Raw genomic sequence first — 8,009 nt, forward strand, 5'->3', positions numbered from 1 at the left:
AAGCGTGCATGTGTACGTATGTTGCCTATCTAAGAAGAACGCTTTTTGGCCCAATTTTTCACTTACTTAGCAGTATTTTTATTGTGTCAGTTTGCGACCCAACATGTCCACTTTGTGTTGATTTAGATGTTGTGACACAACATACAGTGGCAGGGTTTCATATTACAGGTTCCCAGATTGCACCTTCTTTTGCTGCTGATCCAGGTTTACATCAGGCTGTTTGCCTCATTCAACATGGCTGGCCAGAAAGGACTCCTCCAGGCAGGGATTTTGATCCTTTCTGTAACTATTTTGCCCTTTGTCACCATCTTTTCATATTTGATGGTATTGTTCTCTTAGCTACGGATGGGTTGTCACCCAGGGTTGTGAGCCCAGCCATCCTACAGCAGGGCATGCTTCAGCTGCTAGAACAGCATTGGGCGGTCTTCGGTACTAAGACACTGGCTCATCAGCTTGTGTTTTCGCCCGGCATCGGTAGTGACATTGTGTTTCTTATCATGGCCTGCTCTCAGTGTGCTACCCAACAGGTAGCCCACACCACAGCGCCCATAATAATGTGTCTGTCTAGCTTTGGCAGGACCCTTCCAAAATTCTTACTGGTTGCTGATTTCAAAGCTTTCCCTAAATTTTCATATGTTACCTACTGTCCTTCAACATCAACCACAGCTATGACTCCGGCCCTCTCTAAAAAAAATTCTATTGAAGAATTTCCTTACATGCGTTTGACGGATAACAGTCCTCAATTTGTGTCTCAGACCTTCTGCAATTTCTGCACCCATCAAGGCATCCATCACATGACAGGTCCTCCTGTTCACCTCCAATCTAACGATGAGGTGGAACACCTCATTTGCTTGTTCAAGGTTCAAATGAGGAAATATGTTACTGACTCCACAGATGTTGACTAGATATGCTTCTTGAGCTCGTACAGGATTATGCTGGTAGGGTATCAGAGTATGGCCAAGATGCTATATGGTCACCTGACATGCACCCTGCTGCATCTACTCAAGGCACTCCACCAGCCTTTATTGCAGTTTGCTTCTGGCTCCATAGTCTGGACCCAGCGGCTTACATGGATTCTGGCCATGGCCTACAGCTGCTGCAGCCAGTGCACCTACATGGTGCGCACCAGTGAGGGGCTGGTGGCACCCTGACCAGCTGCATCCTCAAGCCATAGTGAAGGCTGGGGGTCCACTGCCACCGCCTTCTCTCCTACCTTAGCAACTGTCCCAGCCCCACAGGGCATCCTTGCTGCAGAGGCAGGCCTTATTTCCTTGTTGATGTAGCTGCCTCCTGTCTCTCCTCTCGATTTCAGCCCCCCAGAAACGTCAGGACCTTCGACAACAGCATCCCTGCCCAACCAACCGGCACCTGCACTGTTGGCACAGTCCACCTCATCAAGGACCCAGACATTGAGTACCTATCTTATGGTGCTCTTTGGGGGAGTGCCTGCCACATGTGTCCATGGCCATGTAACTTCCACCACTACTCACCTGTTTCAAACTGTAATCTCCTTCTGCTGCTGTCCCCATTGGCTGTGGTGCTTGCTGCAGAGGGGGTGGATGTTTCAACAGACACGCAACACTCACATTGGAGGAGCACCCTTTCCCCGAGGAAGAAGGGTTACTATAAACCTGTATATAACATTTGGTAACATGCTGTGGCACTAAGCTGTTGGTGCACTGCAGTTCAAGCAGTCTACGAGCAGCATCTACACAGGCCAGCCACCAGAGGCCACCTGCGATGGGCTACATGACTAGTGCTAATGGCCCAACATCTGCTGTGTCATCTACCGGAGCCTTCCTCTAAATAAGCACAGTACAGCAAGCACTCACTCTCAGAGTGTGTTCTTGCCATTTACTTTTATCTGTTTCTATGTTTGTTGTTCACTTGTACGGGGAAGAATTGGTTAAGTGTGGCTGTACTGTTATTGTGCTTTGCATTATGACACTACAGATTTTCGCAGTGATGATGTAGTATATCTTCTTCTCTACATGTTTCATTTAATAAGAGCTACTTCTTCATCAAAGACAATAGTGCACATCAGCACTTAAATTTGAGATCAAAATATGACTTGCACAATAACCAAATGAGCTTCACCCTAGTGAAGAAAGGAGCAAACTGCCCAGAACTGCAAGTGTTTACTGCCTTACCAACATATATAAGAAACCTTACTCTGAAACAACAAAATTCAAGAGCAAATTGAAGGAGTACCTGTAACAAAAATCTCTGGTGATTTTTTTACCATAAATGAGTATCTTGGAATATAATTTATTATTTCGATGTCACATCCCATTGTTGTATGTGTAAATATAAATTCTTGTAATTTGTTACAAAACATATTAAATTTATTTTTATGTATTAAGATGTAAATTCAGTCAATGCGAAACTATTATGAACATCTCTTTAGTGTACCATACGCAAAAACATAAATTCTTGTGTTTCATTGCACAATATACTCTATGTATTATGATGTCATATCAGCGGAAGCGAGTACTAGCATGAACTACCACACAGTACTTTTTTGTATTCATTATAGTAAATTTTGCAACGTATTCACCATAACATAAAAACATATTTTATTCAGTATCATAGCAAAGCTGTATTGATATTGTGAATGATAGAACTCATAATAAAACAAACTGACTGTAACATATTTCATGCTGAAGCAGTGACAGATGTAAGGAAAATGACGAAGTATGCAAATTGAAAGCTAAGGAAAACAGCTACTTCTGTACCCATATTACATTTACGGATATTGTCAGAGTACATCAGAAAACATTTTTTATGTTTGAAAGTATGACCATTAATTACCAATCCAGTCCATTGCTAGAAATGTCAATATTTTTAGCACCATTGCATGCTAAGGCCTTACAACATGCATCAAATAAGGAAAGTTCACACAGGAAGCTACATTGCAAATGTGTTTGCCTATCTTCTGCAATAACTGGCTATACAACCATATAGTTACTTAGTTAATTACATGACACTTCTCAAAGCATATTGTAATGACCTGAAACGAATCTAAAGTAAAGTAAAACTGTCTGCAGTCTGAAGATAGGTTTGAATACCACAGTTCATTACTAAGCAGGAACCTGTTGGAAGCAGTATGCTGTCACCTTCTCCAAACTTATAGGGGACCTGCACGAAGTACGGAACTTGGGATATCAATTACATATAACAACAACTAACAGGCCATATGATTCCACCAAATATATTTTATTAACCTACAAGATACAAACCGTGCTGCCACAAGCATCGATCAGAACGAAGTAGTCCAGAAAGGTTAGTTGAGCTACCTCAGGGCAGTGATATTGGTCTGGGTGACTCCAAAAAGTTATTCTCCCCACATTTTCAGTGGAGAGAACCCTGACCAACAGCATCCATCGATGAGGTGAGTACCTGCTCGAACAACTATGGTTCACTTGCCCATGTATCATGCGTTCTGAGCCACAACACACACCTGTTCATGTCACCACACTTGACCTTGCACTTGTTGAAAGACACATACAGCCATCCAAAACATTGTATAAATTGCTTATCTTTGAAGTTCATTTCTTCATATAGAATTTGGTTTCCTACAGAATTTCATACAAGTGTTAAATTACAACAATATACATAACATGGTAGCTTATGCCTATGGCTGACGTTCCATTCATTGGTTATATTTTGAACATAAATTTCTTAAGTTTAAAACATCAGAAATATTTTCATTAACTGGGTTCTGTTACTACAGTTTGTTTGTTAGCTTCAACTTATCTTCCTTCACATCACATATACAAATTAAGTAAATATTACATTTTCATGGCACAATACAAACATATGATACATTTTTGTTTCATTTCATAGATAGGCTTTTATCACTTATGGCATCTCATCTCTTTCTTAGGTAGAGGAGGGAGAAAAAAACATTAGAAATAGGACTAAAACATTGCACACTGCTGGCCTAACTATGCTTGGCGCCGCCTCCTTTGTTTGGAAGAGAAGGAAATACTCGTCTACTGGTTCAAGAATTTATGTGGAAATGTTACTCGTACAATCATGGACTAGTTGCCAAGAAACTTTTCCTTCACTAAAATAATGTGTACCGACAAATCATTGACAAAATGTCAGGTTGTTTCTTCATGTACTAGTGTTGTTTACTTCAAATCATGTGTAGCTTAGTTTGAAATCTAATGTTTTAACCATCATATACTTATCTTTCTCAAATACCTGGAAATGCCATTATTCAAGCTTATATATGTGATGATAAGAAATTAATTGGTTTTTGTAAAATCTCATGCTTAAAAATTTGTGTGTACTCTGCGGTGAATAGGTAGTGATAATTGTCACTGAGACATACTGCATTTCTCATTTGCCTTATGACCTTTATTGTAAATATCCTTATAACTAAATTGTTTACCTGAGGTGAGGCCCATTTCTTCATTTGTTACCTGCTATTCCCATCGTAATTCTCTTCTTCTGTGCTGTGACGATGCACTGATCACAGGGGGAAAAAAACTACTTCCATTTCATAGCTCAGTGGCCACTGATACATTTGGTCATCGCATGCACTCACAGATATTTTCATACTTTGTGTAAATTCATAGACATTCATTTATTCTGTTATCCATAATGTCCATTTACTCTGCAAAGAGAATTATCTGTCATTTCTTACAGTATTTTGTCGCTAGTCCTTAGCTTACACATCTCGTATAGTTTTTCTTAATGCTCCTTTTTAGTTGTAAATATGTTGTATATAGCTTAGTATTTAATTAAATCTCTGTATACTTATATCAATGGGTTCCCTAGTTCTTAGATAGTAGATGTATTTGCACAGTATTTCCGTTTACTTTGTATTTAGATTAAGTACACATTGCATTCCTATTTTGGCTGCACCTTCAGCCAGTCTTTCGCACATGCGCACTGGTCAATGTCTCCTCTGCTGCATATGGTGAGCGCACAACAGCAGAGCCATAAGCTAATTATGTTTATACTTTCACTTCACAGGTAATGAGTGGGTTACTTCTCATTGCTGATAATTTTTATGCCTTTGTGTACAAATTAAAAGGATTACTTATGCCTATACACATTACTTTATCTTAACAAACACTCTAGAAGAAAAATATATTAAAAACAAAGATTCCAAGACTTACCAAGCGGGAAAGCGCCGGCAGACAGGCACATGAACAAAACACACAAACACACACACAGAATTACGAGCTTTCGCAACTGGCAGTTGCTTCGTCAGGAAAGAGGGAAGGAGAGGGAAAAATGAAAGGATGTGGGTTTTAAGGGAGAGGGTGAGGAGTCATTCCAATCCCGGGAGCGAAAAGACTTCCCTTAGGGGAAAAAAAGGACAGGTGTACACTCGCGCACACACACACACACACACATATCCATCCGCACATACACAGACACACACACAGAATTACGAGCTTTCGCAACTGGCAGTTGCTTCGTCAGGAAAGAGGGAAGGAGAGGGAAAAATGAAAGGATGTGGGTTTTAAGGGAGTCTGTGTATGTGCGGATGGATATGTGTGTGTGTGTGTGTGTGTGTGTGCGCGAGTGTACACCTGTCCTTTTTTTCCCCTAAGGGAAGTCTTTCCGCTCCCGGGATTGGAATGACTCCTCACCCTCTCCCTTAAAACCCACATCCTTTCATTTTTCCCTCTCCTTCCCTCTTTCCTGACGAAGCAACTGCCAGTTGCGAAAGCTCGTAATTCTGTGTGTGTGTTTGTGTGTTTTGTTCATGTGCCTGTCTGCCGGCGCTTTCCCGCTTGGTAAGTCTTGGAATCTTTGTTTTTAATATATTTTTCCCATGTGGAAGTTTCTTTCTGTTTTATTTACTCTAGAAGAAAAATTACACTTAGACTTATGTACACTATGTACAATTATCTTGTGAAAAAAAAAATGTTACCACACTTTGTCATTTTATAAAGGCTTTTATTTCTTTGTGAGTGTAGAGACCCTTGTCTCTTCTTCCTGTTTTCTCATAGGCTAATCTATACATCCCAGGATATGGTATTTTGGAAATTACATATGGTCCTGAATAGAGTAATTGCCATTTCTTATTATGTTTGCCAAATTTTAATGATTTAGGGTGAGTCTGTAAGAGGACTCATTACCCTTCAAAAAATTGTGTAACATGTTTCAGTTTCTTCTTATAAATTTTCTTTCTACACTCAGCCCTGTTTTCTAGTGTAATCATGGCTTGTTTGATTTTGTATTGTAGTGTCATTGCTGTAGTGGGTACCTTTGGTATGGGTAACTCCCACTCATTCATTTGCTTTGTCTGGAACATCAGTTCATTAGGTTTGAAACCTGTTGAAGAATGTGGAAGGTTATTGACAACTTGCATGAAAGGAGTTACATATTCTACCCACTGGGTATGTTTGTAAGGGGTGTATGTTCTAATAAACTGGTTAAATTCTTTAAAGACTTGTTCAACTGGGCTTGCTTCTGAGCAAAGAAAGCTTACTAATATGTGCTTTATGCCCTGTGCGGTCATAAATTGTTTCCACTTCTGCCCAACGAAATATGAAGCATTAACAGTTAGTTGTACCTTTGGTTTACCTACTCTCCTCAAATAGTCTCCCTCAATTCTTTTTCTGATATTTGTGCCTGTTGCATTTTTAATGGCAAACATTTTGAAATGTTTCGAGAAAATGTCATATAGTGCTACTACAAATTTTACTCCTCCTCTACTTCTTGGATATGGACCAGCTATTTTCAGTGATACAATATCTAGAGGGGTTTTTTTGTGAGTATTTGGTGCAGCTCAGTATATTTTGGCACATTGGACTGTTTTGATTTTTGATATATCACACACTTTCTTAATACCTGTAGGACTCACCTTCTCAAATTTGGAAAATAACAAAGTGTTGCAATTTTTTCAGTTCATTTGCTCACTCCATAATGTCCCCATACTTCATGTGAGTCTCTTATAAATTCGTCGTTATAATCTTCAAGAATACACACACACCATTGATCAGATTTTTCATGTTTTCTACAAAACACAATGCCCTTGTTCTCCTTATACCACTTACTTACCTTTCCTCCTTCATCTTGCTTAATGTTTTGCATGACTGTACTCCATCCGCGATCTTGCTGTTGTATAATTTTCATCTGCTTACAGAAACTTATGATAATAATACTGTTGTGTTGTACCTTGCATTAATAACGTTTTGGATTTCTGCATCTTGCTCTGTTAATTCATTAAATTCCTCTAAGCCTAGTGGTAGCCTAGACAAGGCATCTGCAATAATGTTCTGACTTTCTTTAATATAAATGATCTCCAAATTAAATTCTTGTAAATATAGACACCACCTAGCTAACCTATGGTGCAATAGTTTACTTGTTAAAAGAAATGACAGTGACTGGTGGTCACAGTAAACTCTGGTATTCTTGCCCCACAAAAAGTATTCAAACTTTTAAAATGCCCATGTTACTGCTAAACTTTCCAATTCTGGCACTAAGTAAGATCTTTCTGCTTCTGATAACGTACAACTAGCAAAACTGATGACCTTGGGTACTTCCTTACCTTCTTCCTCTCACATCTGGAATAAGCATCTCCCCAGCCCTTGAAATGAGGCATCTGTGCATAGACAAAAATCCTTGGACATATCAGGGTGGCTAAGAATGTTTGCATTTACCAATGCCTGCTTAATGTTATTAATGTCCTCTTGATACTTATCATCCCATAACCAAAGCCTATTTTTTCATAACAAGTTGAGCAACACATCACTGTTCATCAGTTGCTGTGGTACGAATTTACGAAAAAATGAAACCAGCCTTAAAAGGCTTTTAGTTGGGTTTTTTTCCCTTGGGGCAGGACAATTACATATGGCATCAAGTTTTTTTTATGGATCAGGCAATATACCTTGTTCTGACACAACATTTCCAAAAATTTGACTTGCTCCTTACCAAAACTAATCTTTTTTAAATTGGCTGTTACTCCATAATCTTCAAATCATTAAAGCACCTGTTCAATGAGCCTGATATGTTCTAACCAAGTGAGTGTGGCTATTAGC

Source organism: Schistocerca gregaria, chromosome 2 (assembly GCF_023897955.1).
Source record: "Schistocerca gregaria isolate iqSchGreg1 chromosome 2, iqSchGreg1.2, whole genome shotgun sequence".
Classification (NCBI taxonomy): Eukaryota; Metazoa; Arthropoda; class Insecta; order Orthoptera; family Acrididae; genus Schistocerca; species Schistocerca gregaria.